This window comes from Diuraphis noxia, unplaced genomic scaffold, assembly GCF_037042655.1.
Source record: "Diuraphis noxia isolate RWA-SAM2 unplaced genomic scaffold, SU_Dnox_SAM2 contig0004, whole genome shotgun sequence".
Classification (NCBI taxonomy): Eukaryota; Metazoa; Arthropoda; class Insecta; order Hemiptera; family Aphididae; genus Diuraphis; species Diuraphis noxia.
This window is the reverse complement of record NW_028301714.1, coordinates 71,256,931-71,273,276: the sequence shown is the minus strand read 5'-3', so window position 1 is coordinate 71,273,276 and position 16,346 is coordinate 71,256,931. Positions and strand designations below refer to the sequence as shown.

The 16,346-nt window shown below is 29.3% G+C and overlaps 1 protein-coding gene across 13 annotated transcripts in view; it reads left to right on the top strand.

Moving 5' to 3' along the window:
• The window catches only part of kek2 (leucine-rich repeat, immunoglobulin-like domain-containing kekkon 2 protein), a 325,751-nt gene that overhangs the window by 98,666 nt on the left and 210,739 nt on the right, over positions 1 to 16,346 (top strand). The window lies entirely within an intron of this gene.

The following is a 16,346-nucleotide window of genomic DNA, read 5'->3' as shown; positions in this document are numbered from 1 at the left end:
TCTCTGTATACATCACGCGAACACACACACACACACGTTGCCGGTCTGTAATATAATCTCATATTCTCCCTTGCACATTCCGGTCATCCAAAATCTGATTTGTACTAAGCGGTGCTGGCTTTACGACGGGTGATTTTAGAAAAGCACCCATGACCCTCCTCGACAGACTTGCACGACGCCGAAGGGTTTCTCGTGGTATCGGATATTATATTATGTATGATTTACAGTCTTTATGCGATGGTTATCGTAGTAGGCGATCAAGTTAGGTTAGATTAATTAATTCAATATGAGAGATATAAAATTAGAACATTTGTTGTGATTTCTGCATAATTTAATAATAATATAAGTACGTAATAACGTGTTATATTATTATAAAATATCCATTGCGCCATTAGAATTATATTAAAGAATATACATGACAAATCTGTGTTTTAAGATAATTGTTTTTAAAGATTTTGTATACTACATGTGTTTTGTATCAAATCTCAAAATTTGAATCTGTTATATTATCCACAAATTATTTTACGTTACATTACACGAACCCAATGTCGACAATTTAGCAATTTCCATAAAAAATAAATGTGCTGTTCTTTTTTTAAACGCTGCTAATTTTCTGATAGACAGTTATAGAGATATACACTATATCATAATAAGAAATTATTATGGCTTACATTAATGCGTTTATTTATTTAGTATATGTATAAGTTCATTTAGATACTTTTTCATAACAAGCCAATTTTTTAAAAAGTTTTGTGTTTGGCATCAACTATAAAGTGATTACTGATTAGTATCAACAATACCGATCGTTAAACAATATAATCGGTGTAATGTGATTACTTTTTTAATAGGTATTATAGATTTATTATCAAATAAGTTTCAAACGTGATATATAATAAATATACTTAAAAAGTGCTTAAATTATGACTAGAAAACATAATTTAAATTGAAAATAACTTTAATCATCTGTCCTGATATTTTTATGGTTTAATTTATATTTAATTATTTGTAAGGCTCAATTCATATTAGCAATATCATACATAAATTTGATTTTTAACCATATTGCTTTTTAGTTAATAAGTAAAATTAGTCATTATCATTATAAGAGTGGTAGGCAATATTTTATTACGCACATTTTATGATACAAACTATCTTAACAAACTTTGAATTCAATTAAAATCTTATAACAAACATTTTTGATGAATTTAAAAATAACTAAAAACGGTTTATTATCAAATTGCATAAGTCATCTCTACATAAAAATATATTTCATTAATACATTGTTAATAAAAGAGTAGGCAAATAAAAGTTGAGTACCCAATTGTTCAAAGAAGTTTTCAACAATACGATTATGACCATACTATGGATTTCGAGCAAATAGAAATCATAATAAAGTTTTCTAATTGTATCGTTAAGTTCTCCAAAATAACATTTTGTATAAAAGACAAATATATTGTGTAACTAAAACTATCAAATTCGTTGAGAAAGAAGATTTTAAAATAAGTTGTATAAAATGAGAATATTGTATATAACTGTTTATTAAAACTTTTTAAAAAATTTTAAATCATTTGAGTTTATATAAATATTCATAAAATTGTTAACCATGATAGAAAGCCATAGAAATAATTAATATGTCTAGGCCATTTTAGTTATACATAGAATTTTAATAATTTTTTCAATTCTATTTGCAGGTCAAAAAGCTTAAAAATATAACACGACGTTCCTCATAAGTTTTTTATGTTGATTAATATGCAACAATATTAATTATGGAGTATATTTTTAATGTTAAACGTTCACTACAGTAACCTACTCGATGATTCACAATAATACTATTCTATATAATACAGTGACTTCCATGATTATTTTGATATTGTTTTTGTGCATTATAAAATATACATATAATACATTATTATTTATTATCTGTATAATAATATATTTAAATTAAATACTTTTGAAAACCCATGTAATATTACCAAATATCAACAAAAAATGTTGGATTTTCGACCAATGATGTGCAAAATTTCAAAACACCTCAAAGATTGTAATTAATCACATATATTAATATTATTATTTCGTATTTAATAACTAGATTAATCCTCCTATTGAATAAATATCAAATGAAAAGCTTCTATTCTACTCAATAAATCTATAAGATATTAATAAAACAGCTAATAAGTAAATAAAGGGGGTAGTAGGAAAGTACTAATGTGTACACCGTAATATGATAATAATTGAATCTAAAAAAAAGCAATTCATGAATATAAGAAGGAAAATTCTTATTATGTACCTATTTCCGAATAAATCTCACTGAATTTAAAGATCGTTTGATGAAAAAAATTATAGATTTACATTTAAACATCTGTGATAAATAAGAACTATTAAATATATGGTTGCCATACGTAGGTACAGGGTGTTTCGTAAATACGAAAAAGTATTAACTAACTCTAAAAATATAAGTATCTAGGTAAACAAATATATTTAAAAAATGTATTTTTTTTTTTTGAAAACAGAAACTTAAATGTAATATAATAATATGACATTATTAAAATTTCAATAATTAAAAATATCATGTCTTGAAATAAATTTCCGTAAGATGGTGTATATATTCGTTGTTTAAGCGTCTTATTTCATGGTTTGGTGAAATTCATTGGCCCTCAAAACCACCAAACGCAACCAGGTACAATTCTTTCATGTTTGACCATCTAAAAAATAGAGTTTCCGCCAAACTTCTTACAACAACAATTACCGAGTTGAAAATTCATATTCAAAGAAGTGTTACCCTGATTCGCAGAAAAATGAAAGATCCTCGGGAAATATCAGCATCTGATTTCGGGAATGTTTATGTAAGGGCACAACATTATGAACATTAATTTGAGGACATGTGACTTTTTACTGTTTATCTATAATCTATTCATGGTATACTATGTAGTTTCTGTTTTTTTTTTTACAATTTTTTCTCATTTTCAAGTTATTTTATTTCATATTTAACCGCTACATTTAAATATTTAACTAATAGCTTTGATACGATAAATTATAAAATAATATTTATTTAACAAACCACCACTCGATCGATGGTCGTAATACTTTTTAAATTACGGAAATAAATTCTATGATTTAACGTGATATAAAATGCATGCAATTTCCAATTAAATGTAATTAAATTCTCAGTCATAAATTTATGTCTTACTATAAAAAAAAAAAAACATTTTATTTACCTACTACAAATGAGTTAATACTTAATTTAATATAACTTAATATAAAGTCTCTTAACATCATCAGTTCTTATAATATTGTTTATTGGATGTATAAAGGAACTGCGTGAGCAAGTAAAACATGAATGAATCAAAGTTTGCGTAACGGTATAAAATCATATTATGTATAAGCGCCAACAGTACTTAACTGATAAATAAGGTTTCAATATTGTTGCACACGCTTCAAACCTACGTCAAACGACTGATACACGATTGAGCATCAAACACCTTTTTTTTTGACACGATTGAGCGAATTTGTCGGTGTATCAAAGGAAATCGAAATACAAAAGAAAACCAACGAGTTTGAGCATAAAACCTGTACAAGGTTGAAATTTTCGATTTTAAACTCTTTTATATAAAAAAAGTATAAAAATTCAAAATTATTATTGTAAATATTTCTCATATTATGTAAATATATTGTAAGCATCCTAAGACAATGACCTATATTGCCGCGGCTTCATTTAAAGTAAAGAAATAAGTAAAATAATTTAACAAACAAGAAAATTAATAAGACTGCCTGCGCGTATAGATGACGTCCGTGATTCCGGTCGTATATCGGACAAAAATTATAAGACTTCCGGGATGTACAATATAATGACAATATGATTATTTTTTATATGCCATGCATAGAATATAGGTAATATTTATTTATCGTGTATATATATATATATATGTTATATAATCTGATATACAAATGGTGGCATTGGTGACAGAGTTATGGAGTAATGGAGATTTTATTGTCATAACCTTTTTGTTGAGTGTAAGTTATGGTGCTAGTGTTCCTTCTCCTCCACCTTGAGTCCGGTGCACAGGCGGTCACGAATAACGCCTCGCAAATTGTATTTTGCGACGACGCGGTCGTTTTCGATTTCACGAGATCAAATCGTAAAGACGTTTTTCGCTCGTTATTTATCATTCGCTCGTCGTATGCATACACACACACACATATATAATGGACGTGTAATATAATATATCTGTATACACTGCAAATAAATAAAAAAACATTCACTATACGCACAGTGATCCCATTGAAAAGCCGAATAAAAATATTCGGCAAACGCGTTCGTTCGGAAGGGTTGGCGTCGTGACTGGAAAACGATTTTGTAAAAATAGACGACGGTGTATAATACAACAAGGCGATTCTCTTATCGTCGAGCAGTCATTTTATCGACAAATTTAAGTGTTCTTGAAAACGTTTTTTCCCCTTAGTCATTACAACCACCTCCCTACACATTACTACGTCTTAAGAAATAAAAAATGTCTTTTTACCTACAGTTTTTATCATTACAGTTTGAAGTTTATAGTAAATGGTAAATAAAAATCAACTCGTATGCGTGCAATATTTTCAGTATAAAAAGTTTCGTTTTCATCGCCGACGGCTACTTAAAACTATTATCGTATACCTAGCTATAATACACGCGTAATAAAATTGATAACCGTCGTGTGTAGTAAGTATATTATAATATGATTATGTGCAGGTATGCATAAATGTGCGCAGTTTCTAACGCGACCTGGGACGAACATCGCTGAAGGTCTGATGGGTAGTAGTGATAATATCGCTCCAAGAAAAATCTTCAGTGCCACACTGACGGTCGCGTATTTCGACCTCACGAAACTTTGTATTTTAAAGGATTATCGAGTGATGGTACACGAAACACGAACACACTCACTCACCCCTCTATCTTTCACTTTATCTATCTCACACACTCACCTCCACTCGTCCATCACAACACACACACATATATGTATTTTACATGTATAAATCCGAAGGTTAGTTTTGTACTGTTAATATACGATGACGTCTCAATAATAATATTACCTATATGATACGGGGTGATTCACCAGTCATGCCCATCCCGCGCGTTTTTCTTATTAAATAATTATATTAAAATCATGTATTACAGGTTACCAAAATCTGATTTCTTCTAAATATCTCGGAAACCATATTTTTCAAAATTTTTAAATATTTTATTTTACTTCAATAGATTACAAGTTTTTAAAAATTTTATATCAAGGATAATATTGCAGTCCTTAAAAATAATATAATAAATAACTGTAATATTGGATGTAGTAATACTATATATACTGTACTTTGAAATTTTTTAGAAATTATAAGTACCTATTAATAAAAATAATAAATTTCAATATCATCATAGTAATGATATTATCGTAGACATATAATCTTTAGTACACAGAGTTAAATGTCTCAAATAACATATTAAGTTTGAATTTTGATTTGAGGCGTCGAAATGTCCAAAAAAAAATGTTGGCTTAATATTTTTCGGTATAAAAGGGAAGTTCTTATCTGCGCATGACGGTAGACAAGTAGAACATATAAATCCCAAGAATTTTAAAATATGGTATTTAAAAATTCTAGAAGGCAGAGTTTGAATGTAAGTTTTTTACTGTTGAAGAAAAGGTGAATCACTTTGTATATTATTAATATATATATATATATATATTATATACATTTTTACCATCATCGAAATGCCAACGGATATTAAAGATATTTTGCCCGGTGGCTCTTTTGATGCGTCCACCGTGGCAATGATTTTATTAGTGCGAGATGGGCGAATTGCCCTTTCGGAAATGAGAGAAACGTGTTTGTTTGAACAATAATTTCCTGTTTTGTGGTGGCGATGGGCGGTTTTGTGAGTGCGCGTCCGTCATTGCGTCGCCCCCGGGTCGGTCGTCGATAAAACTACGCGACCGTCGCCTGTCCGCTCGTCCACCAACGCCGGCGGCATCAATCCGATCGTATTGAAATTATTTTCGGTAACCGTATAGTATCGTATCGAAACGGGTCCACACCAATCATTGGGTCACCTACCCCTAGAGAGGCGTAGTGATCGTAATAATTTTGACGATTTTTCGTCGTATCTGTTTCACCGTTTCACAACCTCGTGGAGAAAACTCACGCGCGTCATTTCTCAAACGGTTTACTTACTAAATATAAAAATGGCCGACACGAACACCGTTCATCCCGTCGCATCGCCCGCAAAACACCTTAATATCATCGTAATTATTATTATTACGATAATTCGTTGGTATAATGTTCGCGTCAACCCTTGTGACGTTTTAAAATTTTTTTTTGTCATCCCCAACTATTCTGTGCGAAAAAAAAAGATTACATGGAAATTGTGAACGCACACGAAAAGTGTCTTCATTTTTTATCCGGTGATTTGGTTGACATTATCGCCAGATAATGGGAATGTAGGACCGTTTTTTAATTAAAAAGACCTTTTTTATGTGATCTCAGAAGTTGCGGGTTACGTGATTTGTTTGCTGCCTACATTTTCGATCGATGTGATCCAAACGTTACAGCGTATTCACATTCACAATATATTTGTGTTAAATTCAAAAAAATTCAAGAAAATTGTTCGATTTCCATTATCCTAATAATTACTGCCACTTTACCAATGATATGGCCCAACACTTATATTATGTTTATTAAATAAAAATAAATGCATATAAAATGAACGCTATTTGCGCAGATTTTTCTCTACGAATCTATAGAAGTATTATGGACAAGTGTATTTTAATAGGTATTATTATTTTTTTATAGATTTATTAATATTTTTATGCGTCAGCTGTTACTGTTTACAAAACAGATACTGTTTATAATACTGCGTGATTCACCGGAATCGTTTAAATCTTTGCTATCGTTTTAACCGCGTAAAATCCAAATAATTAGATAATACTCGGCATGTTGCATTGGTTGAAGTTATATAATATTGTGTAACTTCAATCAGCTTATGATATTATTAGACCAGTGATGTTAAGTCATATCCTATTTGTTTTCACGACTTTCAATACCTCTGTCGATGAAAAGCTACTTCAATGTTGTCTAAACGTATTTATTTCTTCTTAAAATGTATTATTATTAATACGTTTAAGATTTGTACTGGTTATCTAAAATTGAATAAGACCGTGTTTTTTATATGTCATTTTTAATAGAGCCAGCCAATATTTATAAAGCGTTTGCTTGTTGCTTAAAAATATAAAATAATAATACGTATACTGATTACCGATATCAAGTTAATAATGGTAATAGTGACGAATTATATTTAACCAGACAGTATAACATCGGACTTGTTTAAGGATTAATTTCATTAGATTTCGATATTTTATAAAATATGTTACGTTTTTGAATCGTGAAGAAAGCAGGCTCATTAAAACTTGAGCCTGTTCGTACGTATGTCTGCTGTAGGTTTTTTTTTTATTATTAACTTATGCGCACGCAGTTGGTATAATGGTATATGGCACGGTACACGTGTTTATATATATATATATATATATTAAATATACATTGCATTTATTATAAAATATGATTTTCGCTGTAGCACCGCAATGTGTAAATACTATATTACGTAAGTTTGAATTTATATGGGGTTACACGTCTTATATTAGCTATTCAAAACTCTTATAGGTACGCTTATACAGTTACCTATATAATATATGTACACTATAGGTTTTAATATATATATAGGCATATTATACTACTTCTGGTGCTTTAAAAAGGCATTCTATATTTACGCGCGTACATTTCAAGTATATTGTCGTTGAGAACCTTTCTAAAATGAAAAACATAAAATAGGAGATCTTTTTTTTTAGAGTTTTAAGCTACATTACCTACTCGGCAGACGCGTGTATATATAATATACTATGCTCGTTTGCCGCTGCCGGCCCGCTTCGGTTAATATTACCGTAAATATGTTTTCAGTGTTTTCACCTACTCAACGTCACCGCGCGTCTATTCCACCCCACATAAAACTTCCATCTCTCCTCAAAATAATAATAATAATAATAACAAACAAATACAATATGAACTCGTGTGAGGGGCGAATATTGCTGTTGTAACCTCGAATCAGCTCTGTGTTATCAGCCACGAGCCACATTTCGCATATAATATTGTGTTTTTGTTTCTCCAGAAAATGCCTGTGGTTTTCGGTACGATACCATATCCTTGTTTCAATTACTACTGAGTACTTATATGTATATATATATATATATATATATGTATTATAATAATATGTATAATGGCGCGTGCATTACGCGTCAGCTACGAGAAAAAAAAACGTTGGCTTTGATCTGTAAGTGAGAAAACCTTTGTGTGTAGCGTGCATGCGAAATCCGTACCAACAACAATAATATATTTATTTTACAGTTGAAAGCGTGGAATTTTTGATTGTTTAATTGACAGAATATGCAGCCTGTATTTCCTGTGAGGTAAAATCGAAATTCCTTTGATTATCTTAATAAAAGCGATGTTATAATAATGATATGTAAATATTAAAGGTACATACACAATATGTGATTACTTTTTGAAAATATTAATATGTTGTAGCGTTTCGTTTTGAGTGAACCCAAGAAAACCGTAAATTGTTTGTAGTGCCTTCCATTCTTCAATGTTATGTGTTTCTGTGTTAAGTCGACAAAACCATCATAACACCATATATTTCTCAAAACTAAATAATTATTCGTCCATAAATTCCAAACAATGTATATGTATTAAACTTGAATGTTAAACTTTATTAGTATTTTGTAATTATAATTTCTATATATTTTTATTCGGGTGAAATTCCTCCAACATTTTTCCATAATATTATTTAATTTATTAACTGGTAAATGTCCATAAAACAAATTCATTGTTGATATAAGTATCAGTATTGTCAAATAGTTTCTCAATCATGTTGAGCAGCGAATGTTTACATTTATAACGATCTACTGGAGTATTTTGACAAAATTTATTTATATTGTTTCGGAGTAATTAAATAAATAATCATCAATCATCATACAGCATTGGACGATCAACTAGATATTATCTTGAGTTTATACAATACAAATTCGGTATGGTTATTCAACACTTCAGAGTGAGCTTGTTGGGGAGGGGGAGTAAATGATAAATCTTATAATATATTGTATTATCAATCATGAACCAAACTTTCGAACGATCGCGTAATCAACTATTTAAATAATATTTTACTATATATCTAATATCTATACTCAAAAATTCATTATTACAAACATTTTTTTATTTTTTTTTTATTAAATTTTTAAATTTTAATTTTTTTTCGTATAAATTTTATTCATGATCTTAATAAAATACAGTACATAATATTCTACTGTCACATACTTTAAACCTATAAAGATGACATTTTAATGTTAATTAAATTTTAAATTTTAATTTCTGTAAATTACTTAAGTCACAAAAACAAACATTATTTTGGTTTAGGTAAGACGAGTGGAAACTATAAAACTCTGAATATTACATTATAATTAAAAATGTACACAAATAATAATAAATAAATTTTAGCATGGAGCTGAAAAAATCGATTTGAATGATTTATTATACATTTTATAATATGGAATCGCTTATTAGCAACAATTTTAACAAGTTAAACAATATTACGTGTTATAAATTATAATTGTATATCAGCCATAAAAATATTAATCTAATTATTATTCTTAATGTAATATTTGTTACACAAAAGCGTGATATTTATAGTTTTGTGAAAATGTATTTAATGTTTATTACACAAGACTTTATCTGTCTATTTTTATTGTCTAACATTTGCGGTTGTTATTCCCCCAGAAAACTTTTTACTAAATTTTCTGCACTTTTTGCTCGTCAGTATTGAAGATTAATGCTTCGGTTGTATTTATTTTAAGGAGGACGACATCACATTATAAAGTATTATTGAATTTTTTATAGTGAATAATAATAATTAGTGAGAATAATGGCAATTGATGTATTATAACAATCATATTTTGTCAGTCGTAGTAGCACTAACATAATATAACCTAACCAACTAATCGAAATATTTGACAATAGTTAATCATACTTATAGTTATAACAAATATTTAAAACCTCTAAAATACATTATATATATATATATATTATAATATATGCATATGAATATCTAAAGTATTATAATATATGTATACTATTTATTATCTATTTTGTGGATTGAAATAAAAATAGTTTTTTTTTTTGCAACAGATGGAAAAAAGGTTATTTTTAAAAATATTTCACGAGTTAAAACTGTATATGCCTTAATAAAAAAACATTAACTCTATGATGTTAGGTATTTGTTAGATTTCATTCGACACGAACATGTTGTACGGGCATAATAATAAATAGTTTTAGGGACAGGAGTAATATTTTGTTGCTTTTAGTATCGTAACTTCGCTACACTTTGGCACTACTAACCATTAATATATCGTATATTTTCTAGGCATCATCGTTGTGATAATCAAATAAAACTACACTTCTCCCTCTATTTATGTGCAATTGAAAAATGATATAAAACACTCAACCACAATTCACGGAACTAATAATTCGTTATGGTTTACAGTGTCCTATAAAATGGAATTGGTGTTTAATAAAAGCGCTATTTCGTTACTATATATATATATGGTAAATTGAGTGTGCGTATGGAGATTATTTTCATTTTTTCGCGTTTTATTTCCTTCCAACTCGGAACAATCCGTTGAACATTATATTTTTTTTAAATTGCTTTTTGGAGCATTGTGGATTGCTTTCCTTTAAAGCTTATTTATATCTATATAGATGGAGAACTACGGGAGGTGATAAAATCGATGGTATATAGGGAAATACTTTCAAATACCTCCACAATGCTCAATTTCTTAGACAAGACAATTGAACTTTCCTAAGTTTTCTCGGCTACTGTTTATGGGGGGCCAATACTTTTGTTCCGTTTTATTTATATTCCTCGACATTTTGTTATTGGAATTCGATCAAATAGTTGGTGCTGCAACTGTTTTTCCGCGAGGACACACCACTATCACCCCCACCAATAGGTTACTATATACAGATTTAATTAAAATGTGCAATACGATTGTTTTAATCTAAAATAGCAAACACAGTGCAATTTATACTCTAGCATTGTGCTTTAATGATAAGTAAAGGCATTGTGTATCGTCACTTTTCGCCGAGAACCATTAACTTCAGAACTGCCGGACAGAAATAATTATCTTACTAAATCGAGATATAAATATAAAAACATGTTAACATAATGTATTCCTATATCGATACCAAATATTACTGGATAAGTTTTATTATACATTCTGTTTTAATAAACGACTCGAAATCTATAATACTCACAACCGTCAAAATGGAAAAACACACACACACACACATGAGAGCTTTGTTAGAAGTATAGATACATACGCAGGTAGTTAGTTGATTGATTATGAACAGATATTTTCAGCTTCGATTTCGTATATTTTAATAGTCTAAAAAAAAAAAAAAAAACAATTACATCAGTTCACCAATGATTTAGTAATAATGAAAAATAAAATGTTTTATCAAAAAACATCTGTACCTATTGTTGTATAAATTACGTTGAATCAATCTCCATTTTTTTTCAGACCACATTTAAATTTCCACCACGTTTCTTATTTATATTTCTTATTATTTTTCAATCACCGCTGTATATAGATATAATTATGTCTCGGTATTATTATAATTTGTCAATGTTGTATCACAAATAAACACCTGGTTTGAATATAGTTTATTTTTTAATCATGATTTTCATGTTTTATTTACCATCGTATATTTGATATCTCTCTTTTATTATATTGTTATTAATTCCATTATGTTTCGCTTTGTAATTGAATACTTTTATAAGACGATTCATGATTTTTGTACGAAACACTGTGAATATGGAATGTACAGAGTGGAATTTTTCTATTATTATTAAAAGCAAATAACTGTTTGTCTTTTATTGCGACGTTTTGTCCGGGACAGAAAGGTTATACACTTGCATATTTTTGTGCTCCCAACATAAACTTTGAATATTTACGGTGTAGGTATTCGAAAACGGTGAACTTGCTGGTATCCAGAAAAGGGTTATTGGATTATTTTATTTGTGTGGTAGGTGGTAGGATAGTAGAATTGATGACAACAAGGACACATTAAGAAAGTCAACATTAAAATTAGTTTGATCGTGGAAGAAAAAATCAATGAAACCAGAAACAGTACCGCTGCAAACGGTATTCATAAAATATTGGATGATAGTAATTATCGTAGTAATTAGTGTAATTATACTCCCAAAACAATTGGAAAGGAAGGAATTGGATGTGCTTTGCAGCATGTTATTTGTCCTACTTAAAATTGTTTTTGTATGCTCGTACGTACAACAGTCTACTAAAAGGCACAACCCAGTTGGTATTTAAATATCCAAATTAGCTTATATTTTGAATTATCTATTGAATACATTAATAACACTACAGAGTCATACGTAATGACGATAGTACCTCTTTATACATTAATTCTTTCATTTATTTATAACACTTTGCGTGTGTAAAATAACTTGTTAAATGCACTAACATTTAAGTACATATTATAATATGTTATAAGTAGCCTATAAGAAATAAATTATATGATAATCGATACCTAATATTATATTTAAACTAACTATGAATATCATTATATTAAATAGTATTTATAAAATCGGTTACAAACAAAACAAATTGTAAAAATCCAGCCACAATAATATATATTTATGTCAAAAATTCAAAATTTATAATGATGCATATAACAATATTAGGTATAATAATATGTAATAATATGTTTCTATTATATTATGAAGAAGTTCAATATTTAATGAATCTGCAGTATCAATGATAATAACTAAACTATTATTATATTAAAAATTAATTTATAAACTAATTGTGCAGTAATAGTATTATGGTATATATACTCAGTATGTTTTCGGTGATTAATTATAAATTGCATTACTATTATAGCGACCAATGGCTACTGCCTGTCTAATATTTATCAATTGAGAAACGGATACATGAAGTACCTATCTACTAAATACCCATTCATTGATGGAACTATAGAGTACCGAATATACAAACTCGATAATGCTCGCTTATACTTAATCTGGTAGGCACCTCCTGAATTTATGTCAACTTAATACGGCTTATTAAAACTTGAATACATAACTTCTAGGATTCACCTTTTTATTTCTCACTAAATGTTTCAAACAAAATAGGAGCTCCCGTAAATATTTAATTATTTCCTGGTAGGAAGCAGGATCACTCAAAAACGAATGTGAATCTTATATGTAAATTTTAGAATAGTTGGATTTATTATAAGAATCTCGACTCTTTATTAAGTATTGTTAACAAAATATTTTTAAAATGTAATTGTATAAGTACATGAAATAAAAACTTAGAAACTTTTTTTTTAAATGCTCAAACATATTATAAGACACTAATAATATATTTTTGTTGTATTTGTTATACTTGTAATAATGGGATCGATATAATGTGTACATTATGATAGTGAATAGTGTGCATAGATTAGTAATTTGTTGTCACATTAACTGATGGATAATTCATTTGCTATGTTTGAAGTAAGGGAAATAACTTAAAGAAGAAATTTGTCTCATGTTTTTGAACTCAACGACTACTGTTGATAAAGTTCATTACGTTATAATCCAATCAAACAGAAAAAACTTGCAAGTTCATTTAGATACACCTTGAACATTTTATTTGACGGGTTTGTAATTAACAAAATATTCAGTTTACTGACTGCAAATAAAATATTGTTAAAATATCACTCGATGGAATCATGATTGGTTGCAAATGTTTATTCACACGGTCAGTGTTTGTTTTAAATTTAAATTAAGTAGTAAATATAATTTTTTAATCGAAAACTATCATCTATTGAAGAATAATTTAACCATAAAACATACATAATATTATATAATCTTCTATATAAGTATGTTTTCAGGTTAAAGGTAGAATATTTTAGTGAGTATCGACTTTAATAATGCCTTAGCACTTACATCCTTTTCGGGTAAAAGTAGCAAAATTAAAAAGCATTAGTCATGTCTATTTATGATCACCAACGTATTTGATAAACTCCAGAAAAATAGTATTAGGCATATAATATAATTATATTATATTATACAATAACAATTTAAACAATTAAATCAAACGGATTAATTATTTTTCTTCCGAAGATAAACGATTTTTTTTTCTTTAGAGCGGTCTGAAATTCAAAAATCGCAATAGTTAAGGTTTTTATTTATCCATTAGAAAAAAAAAAAAGCGTACATTATTCCAACATGATAGAGGTAGATACCTATACATAGCATTGTGTGTATGCGGGGAAGAAAAATATAGTCACCGAGGTGTAATTAAGTCGGTTTCGCGATCCAGTTTGTACGCCATTCATGTAAATTATGGTATTATGAAGACCGAGCGCCAGTTCGGCGTTGCGGCGGTTATAAATAATGATGCCCCTCCGCTCCTCAGGGTACACTGCAATGGCTGCGCATTTTAACCAAAAATCAGTAGACGTGCCAGAATTATCACGCCGTTATATAATATTACACCGGTCATTTAAACCACCCAATCCTGACTATTATTTTCTCAGTTTCTGCAACGCGGCACCGATCGACGGAAATCTTAACTGCAGGCGATTACACACACGAATTTATAATATTAAATTATACCACATGGACGCGAAAAAGTGTTAAAATATTATATTATTATTATAAATGTTTCAAATGTGGTTTTTTCCGGGGCCTCAATTTCTAGTTAAACGAATTCATGTTACGTCTAGTCTATAAAACAGCTACCAGAGGAGTTTGGACCTGTCAAGAGATTTAAAATTTAGCAGGCAGCATCGTTCCTCAGCGACAACTTCATTAACCGATTAATGTCAAGTTAATGATAAGTTTTGTAGGCCTCTAACGTTAAATATGGGTGTGCATGTGTGTGTGTATGTATGAGCGTGGCCACGAATACCTACTTGCGGTCTGCTTTATTTCTGACGTCTCTCTATCAAGCACGTGCGAAAATGATTTTGATGCAATACTAACGCATTATTATTATGGAAGGAGGAAGGTGGATACGTACCAACTCTGATTGGGATAACTCAAAGCGTGCGTTTAATTCAGTTCGATTCGGTGGATTTTCAAAATCCGACTAAAAAATAAAGTTAATATACCGCTAAAACAATATTGAATATACCGTTAGCACACGAACAAAAGTAGTTATCCGAATGTGCACGTCCGTTATTGCGTCGCTCGAAAACGGTTATAGCGAACAAATAATTTAATCAGATGCTTATTTTTGTTCAATGGTTGTCGGCGCCATCGCCACCATCCGAGCTGACGCCTTCTAGCAATACAAAAGCGTAGAGGCTTACGCACATAAAAACATAATAACATAATAATAATGGGGGGAAAAACATTATTGTAATACCATATAATGACATTAACTCCGTGTTAATGAGCCCAGTGGACTGCGACGAAAAACCCACAGAACATTATTATATTATAGTGTTCGTCGTCGATACAGAAAAAATAAATATTAAGTACACTAAATAGGTAAGTGGAATACAAAATATAGGTAATATTATAAGGCAAACGAAAATAATTTATAAAAAAAAATAAATATCTTCACGATAATAATAGTTATTATATATAATGATAGGGAATATATTAGTCGTTCCAAACACAATTGAAACGCAGAAAGAACTTTTTGTTCGAAAATTAAGTACATGCTATCATGTTATAGGTACTATTATATATAACGCGTTATATAACAATAAGAAAGCCAATAAAACGAAAAACTACTACCTTAAGCGGAAGTTTTTATAGTTCTCCGAAGTTTCCTTTTTAACTGTTTTCATAGTATATGTATTCCCACAGAGCGTATACTATATTCAGGAGGGTTGTAAATTTGAAAATTGAGTTTTAATTTATAACTAACTACGCAGCGCTTTGACATTAAAAATTAATCGACGGTTTACTGTTTGTGATACATAGTAACGATAATATGGGTTTGAGTAAGAACCCCATTGCTTTTCCACGAAATTCTTATTGTTATTGTTGTGTTTTTAGAATCCTTCAAAATTGCTTGAGACATTTAATAATAATAATTAAACAAATAAATAAACCATTCAGTCAAAAAGAAATATTTGATTTTTTATAGTCATTCACATATCTTTAAGTGGCTGTACGTCGAAATCTCTGGTTCCGTGGCATGGTGATTCGATTAACGTTTATAATTTTAAGGTACAATAGCATGTAAAATTCAAAAGATTAAAAT